This window comes from Lontra canadensis, unplaced genomic scaffold (assembly GCF_010015895.1).
Source record: "Lontra canadensis isolate GAN:19392208 unplaced genomic scaffold, GSC_riverotter_1.0 scaffold131, whole genome shotgun sequence".
In the NCBI taxonomy this organism is placed as follows: domain Eukaryota; kingdom Metazoa; phylum Chordata; class Mammalia; order Carnivora; family Mustelidae; genus Lontra; species Lontra canadensis.
Window position 1 is genome coordinate 563,375 of NW_022631125.1, and position 17,765 is coordinate 581,139.

Below are 17,765 nucleotides of genomic sequence, written 5' to 3' on the forward strand. Positions count from 1 at the left end.
GAATTTGTTTATTAGTTCTAGCAGTTTCTTGGTGGTCTTTGGGATTGTCTTTATATAAGATGTCAACTGCAAAGATAATTTTACCCCCATTTCCAATTTGGGTGCTTTTTTTTTTTTTCCATATTGTTCCAGCTAGGACTTCCAGTACTATGTTGAATAGGAGTGCCAAAAGTGGGCACCCTTGTCTTGTTCCTGATCTTGAAGGGAAAGCTTTCAACCTTTCACCTTTAAGTATGTTAGCTATGGGTTTGTCATGTATGTCCTTCATTATGTTGATGTGTATTCCTTCTATGTGTAATTTGTTGAAAATTTTTAGCATAAAAGGATGTAAAGTTTTTCCTCAAATGCTTTTCCTGAATGTATTGAGGTATCCATGTGATTTTTATCATTCATTAAGGTGTGTTGGGTCCCCCCAAAATTGGGTACCCCAATAATGGGTCCGTGATTAAAGGAGCGAGACTGATACAAAGTGAAGGTCAAGCAAAGCTTTATTTCGTGCCAAGCATCAGGAATCAGACCGACCGTCAAACAGACCGGTCGGGGCCGCCCCTACAGAGAGGACGACCCCCTCCCTGCTTTCCAGACTAACTTTTATAGAACAAAGGCCATGTGTTTGGGCCTGGCCACACACAGGTGGCCAGTGAGATTGTAACACACACACAAGAAACTCCACAGTGATGCTAGGCGACCAATTGAATTACAGTTTACCCTAGTAGACATTTGATTTAGCCTATCACACCTTGGTTAGGATTGGCGCCAAAAGGCTCCCAAAGGGCGGGGGCCCATACTCCTTGGTAGCTAGGAGACAGTATGCGCCCCCACTGATTGACTACCTCCACCTGGCCTGACCCACCCTTGTATTTGGACTTTGTTACCTGGGACTGGTTTCCGGACTTGCTTTTAAGTAAGTTCCCCTGAGGGGGGCAAGGTCAATTTAAGCTTTACAGCAAAATGGCAGTTCAACCGGGGTGGGGCCGCTCTGGCTGAATAGGCCCTTACATGTGGTATATCACATTAATTGAATTGCATATATTGAACCAGCCTTGTATCCCAGGGATTAATCCCATGTGATCATGGTGTGTTATCCTTTAATGTGCTGCTGAATTCAGTTTTCTAGAATTTGTTGAGAATTTTTGCATCTGAATTCACCATGGATAGTTACCTATAGCTTTCTTTTTTTGTAGGCTCCATAGCTGTCTTATGTATTAAGGTGGCTTCATAAAATGAGTTTGGAAGTGTTCTCTCCTCATCAATTTTTTTGAAGAGTTTGATAAGTATTGGCGTTAACTTTTCTTTGTATATTTGGTAGAATTCACCAGTAAAACCATCTGGTCCTAGGATTTTCTTTGTTAGGAGGTTTTTCATTACTAATTCAATCCCCTTATTCATTATTGGTCTATTCATATTTTCTCTTCATGATCCAGTCTTGATAGGTTATGTTTCTAAGGACTTTGTCCATTTCTTCTAGGTTATCTAACTTTGGGGCATATGATTATTCAAAATAGTCTCTGATGATTCATTGTATTTTTGTGGTATCAGTTATAATGTCTTCCCTATTGCTGATTTTATTTATTTGAGTTTTCTTTTCTTTTTGGTTAGTATAGTTAAAGGTTTGTCAAATTTGTTTATCTCTTCAAGAAAAAAAAAACAATTCTTAAGTTTTGTATTTTCTATTGGTGTTTGTGTGTGTGTCTCTATTTCATCAATTTCTGCTCTGATCGGTTTTATTTCCTTCCTTCTGCTAACTTTGGGCTACTTTGATTTCTTTCTCTAGTTCCTTGAGATGTAAAATTAGGTTGATTATTTGAGATTGTTCTTTTTTCTTAATGTAGGTGTCTATTGCAATAAACTTCCATCTTAGAACTCCTTTTGCTTCATTCCATGAGTTTGGCGTATTGTATTTTCATGTTCGCTTGTTTCAAGATTTTTGTAATTTCCCTTTTGATTTTTTCTTTGATCTATTGGCTTTTCAGCAGTGTCTTTAATTTCCACATATTTGTAAATTTTTCTCAAAGGAGCAGAACTTCAGTATTTATCATTTAACCCTACAGGTACCTGTTACAGAGGCTAAGTTCCAGATGAGTGCAGTTGAGAGGTTGAGGGCCTCTGTATTCCACATAGTCCCAAGGGCTTGGGTGAAGGATTTGCTTCAGGTGTCATGCACTGAGAATACCGGGGCCATGATCATTCTGCCCTAGCTTGCTCATAGGGCAGAGTTTTCATAAGGGGGAGAGAAACTAAGACCAGAGGCTACCACCTGCTCAGTGCCCAGCTCCTAAAGCAGGCTTATCATTCAGAAAGTATTCCACTGTCCCTGCCCCCAGCTCTGGAGCCATGACTCATAAATTTTTCCCTGAAGATAAGCAGGCTCTGAGAGCTCTGAAGTTCTTCCCAAAGAAACTAACTTTATTTGAAGCATTAGTATGAGGAAAGTCAAGCCTCCAAAATCTTTAAAAAACAATGGAAGTTTTGGGGAAAGCAACCAGGAGACCGGCAGTTTCATTAGAGATATAAGCTAAACCATAGGCTAGCTTGTTTATAGGGAGAACCAGGGAAAGTGACAGCTGAAATAGTCCTCTTAGGGTCAGAAAAAACCTCAAAACACTGACCTCAAACCCTCTCTCTTCAAAAGAGCCTGAATTTAAAAGATTCAGTCTCTGGGACCATTTATGCCCCCAGGGTATTGTTAAAAGCAATAGAGCAATCATCCAACAATTAGTGGAGCTTAACAGCTGGGTGTGACCAGGGAATGAGAGGAAAAGAGCCCTACTAAAACCACCTTCATCCCAGGCTGACTGCTTATGACCGAGACTTTGCCCTCTGAGGAGCAATATCGAAGGCTTCACGTTGTAGAGGAAATTGACTCCACTAAAATAATCCAGGCAATCACCAAGCAAATAAACAAACAACAATAACAAGCTCCAGGGGAAAGGGCACTGGTACCAGAGTTACTACAATATATTATATAAAATGTCCAATTTTCAACAAAAAATTACAAGACATGCAAAGAACTGCGAAAGTATCATTCAAACAGGGGAAGAAAGAAGGCAACACAAACTGCCTGTGAGGGCAACCAAATGTCAGCTTTAATAGACAAAGACTTCAAAGAAGCCATTGCAAATATATTCAAAGAACAAGTATGCTTAAAGAAGCTATGATGACTGTAATAGACTGAATGTGTCCTCTCCCAATATTCATAGGTTGAAATCTAATCCCCAATATGATAGCATTTAGAGGTGGGGCATTTGGGAGGTGATTAGGTCATGAGGTTGGAGCTCTCAAGAATGGGATTACTGCCCTTATTAAACAAAGACCCCAGAAAGCTCCATCACCCATTCTGCAATGTGAGGACGCAATGATAAGACTGCTGTCTATGAACCAGGAAGCAAGCCCTCACTCAATCTGCCATTACTTTGATCTTGGGCTTCTCAGCTTCCAGAACTGTGAGAAATAAATGTTTGTTGTTTAAGCCATTGAGTCTGTGGTATTTTTCTTATAGGAGCCCTAACCAACCAAGAGCTAGAAACTTTGGGGGTCCAGGAATAAGGGGATCTCCACAATATTGTGAGATTTACTTCTAGAAGATCAACTTGTTTCCCACAGTAAATATTGGAGAAAAATTCCCTGGTGCTTTTGTTAAAGGGAAAGAAAGAGGAAGCATTTTTTTTTAAGATTTTATTTATTTATTTGACAAACAGATCACAAGTAGGCAAAGAGGCAGGCAGAGAGAGAGAGGAGGAAGCAGGCTCCCCGCTGAGCAGAGAGCCTGATGCGGGGCTCAATCCCAGGACCCTGAGATCATGACCTGAGCTGAAGGCAGAGGCCTTAACCCACTGAGCCACCCAGGTGCCCCAGCATTTTGAAATCTACTACCACACTCTGCACTTCTTAACAAGGCCTGCCCTGAGGGAAAACTAGTTAACTAGAGCCTAACCTGCTGGGATATTATTAGAGCCCAATGACCTAAGAGGGAAGGGAAAAAAATAAATCCAGCCCACTCTAGCCATCCTGTTCCACCTCTGGTAGAAGTAAAAAAAAAAAAAAAAAAAAAAAGAGAGAGAGAGAGAGAGGAAGGAAGGAAGAAAGAAAGAAAGAAAGAAAGAAAGAAAGAAACTCCTGTGAACTTCACACTCCAGAGACATAGGTCACTCAAAGACTGAGATCTAATCGTAGGATTATACAATGCTTCCCCTCCTCCAATACCTCACCACTAAATTACTAAGGCCTGTTTGCCACAGTTCCTTTTACTTAGTACATCATGTCCGGCTATTTAAAAAAAATTACAAGGCATACCAAAAGGTAAATACCACAGTTTGAACTGATAGAATAAACATTAGAACCAGACATGACAAGGATATTGGAATTATCAGACAAGGAATTTAAACAACTATGATTAAATGCTAAGGGCTCTAATGGATAAGGTAGACAGCATGTAAGAACAGATGAGCAATGAAAGCATAGAGATGGGAATCCTAAGGGGGAAAGAAATGCTAGACAATTAAAAAAAAAAAAAACCCACTCTTACAGAAATGAAGAATGCCTTTCTTGGGCTTATTAGGAGACTGGACATGGCTAAGGAAAGAATATCTGAACTAGAAGATATATCAGTAGAATCCTTAAAAACTCTAAATCAAAGTGAACAAAGACCGGGGGAAAAAAACCAGGAAGGAATATCCAAGGACTGTAGGACAACCACAAAAATTATAACATAGGCATAATGAGAATGCCATAAGGAAAAGAGAAAAAGGAACAGAAGAAATATTTGAAACAATAATGGCTGAGAATTTCCCCAAAGTTAATGTCAGACACCAAACCACAAATACAACAAGCTCAGAGATGTGAAGCAGGATAAATGCCCAAAAACCTACACCTAGACATATCATTTTCAAACTACATAAAATTAAAAATAAAGGAAAAACCTGAAAGAAGTCAGACATAAACAAGATCAAACAAAAAAACCTTACCTATGGAAGAACAAAGATAAGAATTAGATCTGACTACTCCTCAGAACAGGCAAGCAAGAAGAGAGTAAAGTGAAATATTTAAAGCATTGAGAGGAAAAAACACTAGCCTAGAATTATGTACCCTACAAAATGATCCTGCAAAAGTGAAGGAGAAATAAAGACTTTCTCAGATAAACAGAAATTGAGAGCATTTGTTGCCAGTAGTCCTGCCTGGTGAGAAATGTTAAAAGTTCTTTGAAGAGGGCACCTGGGTAGCTCAGTTGGTTAAGCATCTGCCTTTGGTTCAGGTCATGATCCCAGGGTCCTGGGATCCTAAGCAAGGAGCCTTCTTCTCCCTCTCCTCGCTGCTGGTGCACTGTCACTATCTCTGTCTCTCTCTGTCTCTCAAATAAGTAAATAAAATCTTTTTAAAAAAAGTTCTTTGAAGAGAAGGAAAATAATATAGGTCAGAAACTCGATCTACATAAAGTAAGGGAAAATGTCAAAGAAAGAATAAGTGAAGATAAAATAAAAACTTTTCTTTTTCTTATTCCTAATTGATCTAACAAATAAGTTTCTTCAAAATAATGGCAACAACATATTTGATTATGCATGCTTATGTATATGTCATATATTTAGATATATGCTTATGTAAGCTTACATGTAAGTGAAATGAATGACTGCAATGATATAAGGGATGGGAGGAAGGAATTGGGATTATTTTGTTACACAAGGTAGTTGCACTGCCTGTGCAGTGGTATAGTGTTATTTGAAAGTGCACTTGAATTAGCTGTAAATGTATATTGCAAACTCTGGCAACCAGTAAAAAAAAAAGTATTTAAAAAAAGGTATGACCTATATGCTAAGAAAGGAAAGAAAATGGAGTTATACAAAACACTCAATTAAAATCATAGGCAGAAAAATGGTAGAAGCCAAAAATAGGAATAAAGAAAAAGGCAATAGTAACAAACATGGTGGATATTAATCCAACTATATCAACAATCACTTTGAATGTCAGTGGTCTACATGTACCAATTAAAAGACCTAGATTGTGAGGTACCTGGGTGGCTCAGTTGTTAAGCATCTGCCTTTGGCTCAGGTCATGGGATCGAGCCCCGCATTGAGCTCCCTGCTCAGTGGGAAGCCTGCTTCTCCCTCTCCCTTTCCCCCAGCTTGTGTTACCGTCTCTCACTCTCTCTCTCTCTCTCTGTCAAAAAAATAAATAAAATCTTTTAAAAAATAAAACAAAATAAAGACATGGATTGTCAGAGTGGATCAAAACCAAAACCCAACTATATGGTGTCTATACAAAACCCATTTTAGGAGCACCCGGCTGGCTCAGTTAGTAGAGTGTGTGACTCTTGACCTCAGGGTTCTGAGGTTGAGCCCCATGTTGGGTGTAGAGAATACTTAAAAATAATAATACTGATTAAAAAGTAAAAATAAAGAAACCCACTTTAAATGCAAAGGCACATAAAGATTAAAAGTAAATGGATGGAGGAGAATGTACCACATTAACAGTAATCAGAAGAAAGCAGGAAGGGCACCTGGCTCTCTCAGTCAGAAAAGCTTGCCACTCTCCATCTGGGGGATCATGAGTTCAAGCCCCACGCTGGGTGTAGAGATTAAATAAATAAACTTTTTAAAAAAAGAAAGCAGGAAATAGTTATATTAATTTCAGACAGAGTATACTTCAAAGCAAGGAGCATTATTAAGAATAAAGAAGGGCATTACACAATGATAAAGGGGCCAATTCTTCAAAAAGATGTAACAATCCTTAACATATATGTGCCTAACAAGAGAGTATCAAACTATGTGAGGCCAAAACTAATAGAACTCCAAAGAGAAATAGATGAATCCACTATCATAGTTGAAGCCTTCAACTGTATCAGAAATGGACAGATTCAGATTGCAGAAAATCAATAAGAACATAGTTGAATTCAACTATTCCATGAATCAGCTGGATATAATTGACATCCATAGAATATCCGACAACAGCCAAATACATGTTCTCCTCAAACTCACACAGATCATTCAGCAAGGCAGACACATTGTGGACTATAAAACACACCTTAACAAATTTAAAGAATAGAAATCATGCATTGTCTGCTCTCAGACAACAATGGAGTTAAACTAGAATCAATAACAGGAAGATAATTGTAAAATTATAGGTGGAGATTAACCAACATTCTTCTAAATAGCATGTGTATCAAAGAAGAAATCTCAAGAGAAATCTTTAAACATCTTTAACTAAATGAAAATGAAAACACAACTTATCAAAATTTGTGGATGCAGCAAAAACAGTGTTTAGAGGGAAATTTATAGCATTAAATGCATATATTGGAAAAGAATACAAAATAACTGAAATAAAAAATTCACTACAGGAGTTCAGTAGTAGCTTTGAACAAGGAGAAGTTTAGTGAATGTAAAGACAGATCAATGGAGATATGCAATCTGAAGAACAAAGAGAAAATAAAATGAAGAAAAAGGAACAAAATTTCAGAAACATAGTCCACCATTAAGCATACCAACATCAATATAATGAGAACACCAGGAGGAGAAAAGAACCAAAAAAAATATTCCAAAAAAAAAAAAAAAATGATGTCTGGGGGCTCCTGGGTGGCTCAGTTGGTTAAGCATCTGACTTTGGCTCAGATCACGATCCCAGGATCCTGGGATCAAGTTCCGGTTCAGGCTCCCTGTTCATTGGGGAATCTGCTTCTTCTCCCTCTGCCTCCTGCTCCCCTGCTTGTGCATGCTCTCTCTCTGTCAAATAAATAAATAAAATCTTTAAAAACAAAAACAAAAAAATAATGTCTGAAAAATTTCTAAGTTTGATAGAAATCCTTTACATTCAGGAAGCTCAGCAAACTCCAGGTAGGATAAATGTTGATCTCTTTGAAGATCCACAAACAGGAGTATCACAGTAAAAGTACTGAAAGCCAAAGACAAGAATAAAACCTCGAGAGCAACATGAGAAAAATACCTCATATTTACAGGAAAACCTCAATAAGATTAACAGCTAACTTCTCGGCAGAAACGATAGAAGCAAAAAAGCAGTGGATAACATTCTCTAAGTGCTCAAAGGGGAAAAAAAAAACTGTCTACTAAGAGTCCTATGTCTAGTAAAGGTAGATAAATTCAAAATATTCAGCATGTTCAAAGCTGGATATAGTGCAAAAATGATGAAATAAAGACATTCTCAGGGGCACCTGGGTGGCTCAGTGGGTTAAGCCTCTGCCTTTGGCTCAGGTCCTGGGATCTCAGGGTCCTGGGATTGAGCCCCCATTGGGCTCTCTGCTCAGTGGGGAGCCTGCTTCCCCCTCTCTCTCTGCCTGATGCCCTGCCTGTTTGTGATCTCTCTCTCTCTCTGTCAAATAAATAAAAATCTTAAAAAAAAAAAAAAGACATTCCCAGATAAGCAGAAGCTAAGAGAATTTATTGCTAGAACACCCACCTTACAAGAAATGTCAAAGGACACTCTTCAGGTTCAAAGTAAGTGACCCCAGCCATTCGCATCCACACAAACAAAACTGGAAGACCAGCAAAAGTAATTATGTAATTATACAAAATGGGATAAATGCATACTTTTTCTTTCTTCTCTTAACTGATTTTAAAAGTAATTATATAAAGTAATATGTACATAGTAATATTATTGGGCCTATAACATATAAAACTGAAATATATTTTCTGATAACAGCACAAAGGAAGTGGGTAGTCATCAAGGTGTATTGGACAAAGGAAATGACTCAATATGATAACAAAAATCCATAGGAACAGATGAAGAGAATTAGAAATGATAAATAGGGGTGCCTGGGTGGCTCAGTGGGTTAAGCCACTGCCTTCGGCTCAGGTCATGATCCCAGAGTCCTGGGATCGAGTCCCGCATTGGGCTCTCTGCTCAGCAGGGAGCCTGCTTCCCACTCTCTCTCTCTGCCTACTTGTGATCTCTCTGTCAAATAAATAAATAAATAAAATCTTTAAAAAAAAAAAGAAATGATAAATAAGAAGGCTAATATACTCATATATTGGGGCGCCTGGGTGGCTCAGACATTAAGCGTCTGCCTTTGGCTCGGGTCATGGTGCTAAGGTCCTGGGATTGAGCCCCACGTCAAGCTCCCTGCTCAGCCAGAGGCCTGCTTCTCCCTCTCCCACTCCCCCTGCTTCTGTTCCCTCTCTTGCTGTGTCTTTCTCTGTAAAATAAATAAAATCTTTTATATATATATATCTCTATATATACTCATATAACTGTGATTATAATAATATAATGACATAAATATATATTGGTCTCCTTTCTTCTCTCATCTTTAAAAGACATAACATTATATAAAGTAATAACTAAGGGCACCTGGGTGGCTCAATCATTAAATATCTGCCTTCACATTATATGTTTATAAAAATTTTTTTTTAATTATTAAAAAAAAAAATCTGCCTTTAGCTCAACACCACATCGGGCTCCCTGCTCAGCGGGAAGCCTGCTTCTCCCTCTCCCACTTTCCCTGCTTGTGTTCCCTCTCTTGCTGGGTCTCTCTCTGTGAAACAAATAAATAAAATCTTTAAGAAAAAGTAATAATTACAGCAATGTATCGTTGGGTTTATTACATATATAAGATGTAATGTATATAATAAAAATACCACAAAAAGGGAGAAAGGGTTATATAGGAGTAAAATTTCTATATCTCACTAACTTATTTTCATAAGTTAATATAAAGCTGAAATAAATCCTGATAAGATGTATAGGGAAATCTCTAGAGCAGATCCTAAGGAAATAACTAAAAACTGTAGTGAAAAAAAATCATAAAATAATTAAGATGTTACATTAGAAAATATTCACTTAATGCAAAAGAAAGAAGTAACAAGGAATAAATGAACAAGAGATATGACACATGGAGAAAACAAAAGGTATAATGGCAGCCATGATTCTAGCTAGCTATAATATTAATAACATTGAATGTGAATGGGTTAAACAATCCAATAAAAAGCAGATTGTCACGCTGGATAAAAATACAAGATCCAGGGGATCCACTGCGTGGTTCAGTGGGTTAAGCATCTGCCTTTGGCTCAGGTCATGATCTCAGGGTCCTGGGATCAAGCCCTGCATCAGGCTCTCTGCTCAGCAGGGAGCCTGCTTCCCCCGCCACAACCAACCCCACCCGCCGCCTGCCTCTCTGCCTACTTGTGATCTCTATCCATCAAATAAATAAATAAAATCTTTTAAAAAAATACAAAATCCAATTATCTGCTGTCACAATTTAGATTCAAAGACAAATACATTCAAAATAAGAGTATGGAAAAAGATACCTAGTGCAAACAGCAACCACAAGAAAGCTGGAGTGGCTATATTAATATCAAATAAATGGGCTTTAAAATTTTTTTAAGATTTTATTCTATTTACCTGAGAGAGAGACAGAGAGAGAGCAAGAGTTGGAGGAGGAGCAGAGGGAGAGGGAGAAGCAGACTCCCCACCAAGCAGGATGCCCAACGTGGGGCTCAATGCTAAGACCCTGGGATCATGACCTGAGTGAGACAAAGGCAGATGCCTAACCAACTGAGCCACCCAGGTGCCCTAAAAATGTATATTTTACAATGATAAAGGGTTAATATATCTGGAAAGTATAACAATTATAAACATATATATGTACCTAACAGTCCAAGAAATTGACAAACATTAAGGGGGAAATATTCAAGTTAACAATAATAGTTGAAGACTTCAATAGCTCCCATTAAATAATGGATAAAACAGGGGCACTAGGGGTGGCTCAGTCAGTTCAGCATCTGCCTTCAGTTCAGATTAAGATCTCAGGGTCCTGGGATCCACCCTTGCCTTGGGCTCCCTGCTCAGTGGGGAGTCTACTTCTCCTTCTCCTTCTGCCCCTCTCTCTGCTTATGCTCTCTCTCTCAAATAAATAAAATCTTTAATAAATAAGTAAATAAATAATGGATAGAACAGTTAGGGAGAAGATCTAACTGGCAGATAATCAATAAGGAAATAGAGGACTTGAGCAGCACAATAGAGATGAATGCTACAACATGGATGAACCTTGAAAACATTAAGGTAAACGAAAGAAGCCAGTCAAAAAAGACCACACGCTACATACATGGTTCAGTTCACATGAAAGTCCAGAATAGGAAATGAGATTAGTGGTTGCTTAGGGCTGGGGCAGGGGGCAGGGAATAAGGGAATAAGTGATAGGAAAAGCATATAAAATTTCTCCTTGAAGCAATGAAAATGTTCTAAAATTGACTGTGAAGATGGTTATACACATATGTGGATATAGTAAAAACCATTTAATTATATACCTTAAATGGGTGGATTGTATAGTATGTGTATTATATCTCAATGAACCTGTTTTAAAAATAGTTTTAAAAAATGACTTTCTGACCTGTTTAGAGCATTTCATGATTTATTCCAGACTCTTCTGATGTATTTCAGATCATTCTGACTTGCTTGAGACATTTCCCAACTTCTGTGAGACGACTCTTGACATGTTCAGACCCTTCCAGCCGTAAATGAGAATCTTCTTTCTGCTTGAGAACCTTCCGAACTTGAGTGAGATCTTTATGGATTTGTTTTATCCCACCTTACATGATTGAGAAAGTTCCTAACTAGTGTAAGATTCTTCCAGACATGTTAAAGTCTTTTCCTGACTATATGTGATGTTCTCTGCCTGGTTGAGATACTTCCTGAAATGTTAACGTTTCCTTCTCATTATTTAAGACCCTTCCTCACTTGTCTGACACCCTTCCTGACCATTTGAGACTCTTCCTGATGACTTTGAGACCCTTCCTATCATATTTTACACCCTGCTTGGCTTGTTTGACACTCATTCTTACCTGCAAGATACTCTTGCTGAAATGTTTGAGGCCTGTCCTGACCGAGTAAGATTCTTCCTCTTAACATGTATACCCTTCCTGACTTTCTTAAGACCTTTCCAGAGGTATTAGATAGGTTTCCTGACATATTTGACTCCTCTGGACATGTCTAAGATACTTCATGATGTGTTTGAAGCCCTCCTTGAGGTATGTGAGACTTCCTGATAACTTTGAGACCCTTCTTCTCATCTTTGAGAACTTTTCGGACTTGTGTGATACACTTCATGACATGTTTGAGATACCTGACATGTTTGAGACTTTTTATGGTGTATTTGAGATTCTCCCTTTGTTTCAGTTCCTTCTTGGCTTATTTGAAACTCTTACTGACTTGTTTCAAAAACTTCTTGAATTTAAGACTTTGTTGCTGCTTAAAATCAATCCTGGTGACTTGGAGATGCTTTCTACCCCATTGGAGAGCCTTCTTATTGCATTTAAAACAATTTACTTGCTTGACACTCTCTGACATGGTTGAGACTAACATGTTTGACTTGATGACCTGTTTGAGCCACTTTCTCACTTATTTGGGACCATTCCTGATTGAGACTTCCTAATGATGTTAAGTCGCCTTCTGCCATGTGCACAATCATTTCTGACTTGTTTGCTACCCCCCATGACTTTTTTGAGACCCTCTATGACATATTAAAGACTGTGTCTGTCAGTGTGAGATCCTTTCAAAGGTCATTAAAACATTTCCTTATGAGTTTGTGACCCTTCCTTACGTATTTGTATCTCTTACTGACAGCTTAAGACATTTCTTAACATATTTGAGACCCTTCCTGATGTATTTGAGACCCATCTTGTATGAGTCCCTTCCTGGTGTATCTAAAACTCTCCCTGATGACTTTGAGACCCTTCCTAACATATTTGAGACCTTTTATAACGTGTGTGAGGGACTTACTAATGCCCTTGAGACCATTCATAATTTTTTGAGATTCTTCCAGATTATTTGGGGCCCTTTGTGACATATCTGAAACTTCATATCTGGACTGAGACTTTTTCTGATGTATTTGACCCTCTTCTGACTATTCAAAACATTCCTTTCTGTTTTAGACACTTCCTTATTATTTAGTACACTTCTTAACTTATTTGAGACTCTTCAAGAAGTACTTGAGATTTTTCTTGACTTGTTTGAGACTCCTTCTGACATATTTGAGACTATTTCTCACTCGCTTGAGACCTTTCCTGAGGTGTCTAAGACTCCTCCTTACTATTTGAGAGTCTTCTGGTCTGACTGAGACACTTTTTGACATGTTTGAGATCCTTCCTTCTTTTTTTGTCACAAATAAGACTTTTTATTTGTCACCATTAAAAGCCTGAATTTTAAACAGATTTTCAGACTGGTGGCTCATATCCATCAGCTTGTTCAACTTTAGCACCTGCCTCATTCTCAGTAGTTTTTCAAGACTCTACTGTCACCATGAAACTCCTTGAGTTTTCCCAGTTCAAACTTGGGCTTCTTCATCATTTTTACTTTTCTAACAAAGATGCCATAGAATGGATAAATACACTGGCAAACATTTTCTTTGTTTTTCCAATACTATCTAGAATCAATTTATTGGCCACTGTTTTTAAGTCATTTGCTCCTCTAGGGTCATGATTTACTTTATCTTCTGGATTTGGCAAATGTGTTGGTGCTAGGTATAAGAGCTGTTCCAAATCCGATTGTTGCAATTTTTAGTAAAACCAACACAGAGTAAATGAAGCAAATAACCTTCAGTAGTCTTGACATTAACATGAGCTTCAATTGTGGGCTGCCATTTTTTGACTATGGAGCACATTTTGTCACAGATAAGATCCATGCCATGGAAGTAAGTCAGGCAGTCTTTGCCCCGAATACCTTCAGTGGTTAGCTTTAATTTTCTACATGCAACTTCACCATTCTTCAGTCAGCAAGGTTCACTTCAAAAACGCTACCCTTGAGGCCATCAGATGCAGTTTTGGTTCCTTGAGTTCTTGTCATGAGTGTTTTTCCAATATTTATTATTAATTGAACATGCTGGTGCTTTCACATCATACCAATCTTTCTTAGAAATTGGATCACTTTCTTCTTGGCTCCCTTTTTGCTACCTTTTATAAATCACTTGATCTTGCCAACTGCCATGGTTCTGCTTGGAACACTTCCTTCTTTTTCTGAGACTCTTTCTGACTTCCCATCTTGACGTGTTTTTGACCCTTTCCTACCTATTTCAGAGAGTCTTCCTGACTTATTTGACCCTCTTCCTGACATGAGTGTCTTCCTGATCTATGTGAGACTCATCCTTACGCATATAAGGACATTGAGACTTTTCCTGACATCTTTGAGACCCTTTTTGTTTTGTTTGAGACTCTTTCTGATAACAATGAGACCCTTCCTAACTTCTTTGAGACCCTTGCTGAAATGTTTGCAACCCTTTCTGGTGTTTTTTAAGACCCATTGTGTTGTATTTGAGTCCCTTCCTGATTTACTTCTAAGTGCTGAATCAGTCCTGATGCAGTCTTAAGAGGAGGCAAAAAGACCTTTAGCCTCAGACTTGAAAGGATTTTTCTTCAAGCACTTAGTCAAAAAAATGCCTGTAGGGGTGCCTGGGTGGCTCAGTGGGTTAAGCCTCTGCCTTCGGCTCAGGTCATGATCTCAGAGTCCTGGGATCGACTCCCACATCGGGCTCTCTGCTTGGCAGGGAGCCCGCTTCCTCCTCTCTCTCTCTCTCTCTCTGCTTGCTTCTTTGCCAACTTGTGATCTCTCTCTGTCAAATAAATAAATAAAATATTTTTTTTTAAAAAATGCCGGTAACCATATATCAAGAAAAATCCATCAATGCTTTTTTCAGCCCTCAACAGCAAATGGACAACGGGAACTTTTATTGGTCATTTTTCTAGGCTTTTAATGAAAATGTTCTTTTTTTAAAGAAAGATTTATTTATCTGACAGAGAGAGCACACACAAGCAAGGGGGCAGCAGGCAGAGGGAGAGGGAGTTGATTCCCCACTGAGCAGAGAGCCTGACGCAGGACTCCACCCCAGGACCCTGGGATCATGACCTGAGCTGAAAGCAGATACTTAACTGACTGAGCAACCCAGGTGCCCCTAATGAAAATTTTCTATAATTCTGCTTAAGTATCGGTGATTTTCATTAGAACATAGTTTTAGCTGTTGTCTCAGAGAGCCAAAATAATAATAATGTTTTACATAACAGAAAGCAGTTCATTTCTCTCTCATGTTAATACCTGAGCATGGGTAGTCCAGGGCTGCTCTGTCAGCACCATGGTGGTTCTCAGGCTCCTCTCTCTTAGGGAACTGCCATGCCTGGGTGGAGCTTTGTCCATATGGTCCAGGATGGTTCATTAGCACATACCTTTTCCAGCCAACAGGAAGCAGGAAGAGATGTGGGGGCAGCAAACTCTGCCCTTTCAAGGACATGACCCACAACTTGCACATATCAGTTCTGCTCAAGTATGGTTAACCATAATGCAGTCACATGACCATACCTAGCTGTAACAGAAGCTGGGTAATGTAGTCTCTATTCTGGGAAACTATTTTACCTTCTTAAGTTCAGCGTTTCTATTACCACAAAAAAAAAAAAAAAGGTATTTTGGGGAACAATTAAAAGTCTATTCACAGCCTCTTGTTTTGAAACGTGGAAATTTCTAATTTGGCCAAGAAAATCAAGTCCCTCCTCTAAGCAAGAGGAAAAAAGGATTTTCCCCCTTTTCTTTTCCTTAACTTGGTAGGTCCTGAGAAGAATAGCTTCTAATTCTAAACCATGAAAGTCGAAGGGGAAAAGGTTGCCTAAAAGGGAGTGTTTATTTGTAATTTTTTAAAAAAGTGCCTTGGGCTATTACACTAGTACCTAAAGACCAGCCTGAATTTTGTAATTGAACATCTATGCATGCAGCAAAAGCATAAAACATTTTGAGAGGCAAAGTATCAGATCACCATCTGGACCATAAATAATTTATGTATTTTAGATACTCAGAAATCACATGGGTCAGGAACAAATACTATACTAAATCTCAGGGAGAAAAAAAAATTCTCTAAACATTATATTTGTGAATTCAATTTAAAGCCTAATGACAGTTCTGCGAATTGGATTAAAATGCAGGAAAGAGCCCTAGTGTTTATGTGAAACTAAATGAACATTATTCTTGGTTTTTAAAAATATACAAAAGAACAGCTGATCAAGCTTAAATCTCTACAATCTGGTCATGGAGAGCAGCTGGAATTGGATTCCATATCCAGTGCACTATCTTTGAGATAAAACTCTTATCAGATCCTGACCTAACAGTGACTTTACACGCTGGGCCACAAGTTTATGAAATATGGTCAGTGCTTTAGCTATTTTCGAGAGAGTTTGTTGAGGTGCCTATTCCAGTATACCACAATAGAGACAGAACATGGCAGAGAGTTCAGAGGTTGGTCCTCATTGGAGCAGCAGGCTGCCCCAGATCCTGTGGGTGGAGCATGGGTGGGGGCAGGGGACAGGGTCAAACTGGACATTGTTCTATGCAGGCCATCAAGTAATTGGGTAAGGCCCACCCACATTACAGAGGGCAGTGTATTTTACTCAGAGTCCACCAATTCAAATGTTAACCCCATCCAAAAATTCCCTCAGAGAAACACTCAGAATAATGTTTGACCAAATATGTTGGCACCCCATGGCCCAGCCAAGTTGACACATACAGTTAATCATCACAGGAACGTGAGGGCGGGTTGAAGAAAGACCTTGAATGCTAGGCTAGTATTTAGGCTGTGAGAACCTCTAAAGATTTAAAGGCCAGAGGACTGGAATGAGGAAGCCTGGAGGCAAAGAGAGAATTTAGGAGACTATCCAGGCAAGAGGGAAGGCAGGACAATTACAGCAAGCCTGGAGGGGATGAAACAGAGGCAAGCAATACGGATCTTACAAGACTTGGCAATTGACCAGTCCTGGGGGGAGGGGTGGTGAAGGAAAGTATGCACAGAATGACTCTGTGATTTCAAATGTAGGTAACTAGGAGGCTGGTGAAGTCACGGAGAGAAATGGGGGAACTGGGGGAGAGAAGATGCCTGTCTCCCTGGGGACTGCTCTGATTGAAGGGCTTAGGGCATGTTCAGGTTATCAGTATGTAACAAACCACCCTGAAATGGTGACCTACAACAAATACTTTATTTTGCTCACAAATCTGAAGGTGACTGGGCTCACAGAGCAATTCTCACTCCGCACAATGATGCATTGTATTAACTTTGTGTTGGTAACAGTAAATTAATTCTTCACAGAAGATTTATTAAGTGGAGGGTGAAGGTAAACATCGATAGCATCTTTTCTGCACATTACCTACTGAACTTGTTTTTTAAAAATTGATTGCCATTTTTATCTACTGACACTGATTAATTTTAGATCCTACTTCGTTGCCCTAAAAGAGAGGAAGAAAATGATCTACTGTTTGCGCCTCTCCTGTGCCCAGCAAGTATTCTGAGTTAGAGTAAGAAAAGTCTAACCCGTGCTTTAAAATTAGAACTCAGTTAAGTGAATTTTAGATGTCCCTTTGATCTTAGTTCTATTGGATTTCATTTGTTAAATGTTTTAGAACCAGATTGAATTTTTTTTTTTTAAGATTTTATTTGCTAGAGAGAGAGCTCGAGAGCTAGCAAGAGCGTAAGCAGGGGGAGCAGCTGGCAGAGGGAGAAGCAGGCTCCTGGCTGAGCAGGGAGCCCACTGTGGGACTTGATCCCAGGACACTGGGATCATGACCTGAGCCTAAGGCAGACGCTTAACCGACTGAGCCACCCAGGCGCCCCCAGTTTGAAAATACTTAAAACAACTTTACTCAGGCATAATTTACTACCATAAAATTCACCCAGTTTTAAATGGCAATTCAGCGATGTGGAGTGTATTTATTGAGTGGTGCAGCCATCACCATAATACAGTTTTAGAACATTTGTATTATCCTAGGCCCAGGCAACCTTTGACTCTCTAGATTTACCTTTTCTGGAC

General features: G+C 39.0%; 1 protein-coding gene and 1 pseudogene across 1 annotated transcript in view; one reads left to right on the forward strand and one right to left on the reverse strand.

Moving 5' to 3' along the window:
- The window catches only part of MED14OS (MED14 opposite strand), a 352,748-nt gene that overhangs the window by 201,776 nt on the left and 133,207 nt on the right, over positions 1–17,765 (forward strand). The gene's annotated exons all lie outside the window — the stretch shown is intronic.
- Positions 13,020–13,917, reverse strand: LOC116857981 (annotated as a pseudogene).